This window comes from Phoxinus phoxinus (genome assembly GCF_949152265.1).
Source record: "Phoxinus phoxinus genome assembly, chromosome: 5".
Classification (NCBI taxonomy): domain Eukaryota; kingdom Metazoa; phylum Chordata; class Actinopteri; order Cypriniformes; family Leuciscidae; genus Phoxinus; species Phoxinus phoxinus.
In genome coordinates this window covers 18826417-18828981 of record NC_136880.1, presented here as the reverse complement: position 1 = coordinate 18828981, position 2565 = coordinate 18826417, and positions in this window count along the sequence as shown.

Sequence of the window (2565 nt, the reverse complement as noted above, 5' to 3'; positions counted from 1 at the left end):
TAAAATTAAACTTGGTAACTGAAGACGGCTTCTCACACATGTGCATGGGCATCACTGTCAGATTCTCTTGCCTCCAAAGGCCTATTGAGGCAGATGCATAAGACGGCCAACAAGGGCTCTCATTCATGTGCACTATTTGCCCAGGCATTTACTCAGAGACTAAATAGAGCTGATTCTGAGTGAATAAGCCCAGGGTGATCTGGCTGTAAACACTAAATGGGTTGTTTTGACATATTCTAAATCTCCCAGGATCATTCAAGATCTGAGCAGCTAATGAAAAACATGCCATATCTTTTTATAACAGGACAGTCAGGGTTTGGGGACAGTCAGGGGGGTTTGGGTATAGCATGTCAACTGCGTTGATGTGTTGATTATAGCAGGTGGTTTAGCTGGCTCCAGAATAAACTGAATAAAAAAGGACCCAGGGTAAGTCCTTACTGCAACAAGACTAGGTCAATTAAGGGTATAAATAAAGGAGAATCCTTTAAGATCCAGGCAAGTTGCGAGGTGAGGCCACCATGGATCGGATTTGTTTGTCCAGCATAATCGAATTGAGATCTAGGGAATTTTGAGGCCAAGGCAACACTTTGAACTCTGTCATATGTCTCAAACTATTCCTGAACAATTTTTGAAGTGTGGAGGGAGGGTGCATTATCCTGCTGAAAGAGGCCAGTGCCATCAGGGAACAGTGCCATTAAGGGGGTGCGTGGTCTGCAGAAATCTAGGTAGGTGGAGCACGTCAAAGTTACATCCACATGAATGCCAGGACGCAGGGTTTCCCAGCAGAACATTGCCCAACACTGAATCCTTTCACCAACCTTCTTCCCATAGTGCATCCTACAGCAATCTCTTCCCCAGGTAAACAATGCACACGCACCCGGCCATACACCCAATTTATCTGAAATAAAATCTGATTCTTCAGACCAGGCAACCTTCATCCATTCCTCTAAAATAAAGGAAATAAAGTTCTGACACTCACTTGTTTCTTGTAGGTGCTTTAGGCGGTGGACAGGAGTCAACACGGGCACTCTGGCCAGCTTGCAGCTATGCATTGACATATGCAGCAAACTGTGATGCACTGTGTATTCTGACACCTTTCTATCATGGGCTGCATAAAGTTTTTCAGCAATTTGAGCTACAGTAGCTCTTTAGTGTTATCGGACCAGACGGGCTTACCTTCACTACCCATGTGCATCAGTGAGCCATGGGCTCCCATGACCCTGATGTCGGTTCACTGGTTGTCCTTCCTTGCACAACTTTTGGTTGGTACTAACCACTGCATCCCAGGAGGTCACTGTGATTTTGCCAATTAAAGACACGTTTCCACCGCAAGTTTCGGGGGTGGGACTTGGGCACTGAACATGGTGATTTGTTGAGTTCATGCAGCATTTTGATTGGTTGACTCCACGCAGCATTTTTTTCCAACCACCATTCTTAAAAGTCTGTTGCGGTGCGTGCAGTAAGAGTTGTTTGCTATTCGAATCAACAATGGAGTTTAAAAATACGACCGACAACGAAGTTCAGGCTTTATTAAGCTTACATGCAGAGGACGAAATCCAGCGGGAACACAGTCCGTACACAGTCCTACGTCATCGGACTAATTTTCAAGGTACTTTAGACCGAGATAGAAACACAGACGGCAACAGGTCTGGGGAAAAAAAGTTCCTGGGACAATTTGTTCTAGGTAATTTCGGTGGAAACGTGGCTTAAGACATATTTTGTAGCTACTGGAATAACATTCCTCCATTTTTTCCACACTCCTCCATCCTCCCCAACACCACCAAGGTGTCCCTTCTCCTCCATCCTCCCCAACACCACCAAGGTGTCCTTTCTCCTCCATCCTCCCCAACACGACCAAGGTGTCCCTTCTCCTCCATCCTCCCCAACACCACCAAGGTGTCCTTTCTCCTCCATCCTCCCCAACACGACCAAGGTGTCCCTTCTCCTCCATCCTCCCCAACACCACCAAGGTGTCCTTTCTCCTCCATCCTCCCCAACACCACCAAGGTGTCCTTTCTCCTCCATCCTCCCCAACACCACCACGAGGATGGTCCCTTCCAACAACTCCCGGGGGTCTCCGGGCAGGATATGCAGATTCCGTACCCTCGGAATGCGAGCTACGGACGGGGCCTACGCCAAAGAACTTTATATCATATTGTGCTTGCTGAGCTGTTAATAAATGTATTCTGGTCACGCCATTTATTCTCCCGAGTCTTTCTGGTAGAACTGACTGTTCACTTGCTGCCTAATAAATACCCCTTGACAGATGCCATTTTTACCATATAATAATCAATGTTACTCTCTTCATCTGTCAGTGGTTTTAATGTTGTGACGGATCAGTGTATGTATTATTTTAACAAACTTTAATTAAAAAATTACTGCAATTGTTGAAAATGCTCAGAAGAGGGCAATGCTGCATCAGCTACGAACGTCCTTGTCCCTCCCCTCTCTCTCTCTCTCTTCACCCCCCCCCCTCTCTTCTCTCCCCTCCCCCTCTCTCCTTATTATTGTGTGGTTTCCAGATTTACTTGATGTCATTTTACATCAAATGTTAAAAAACAGCAA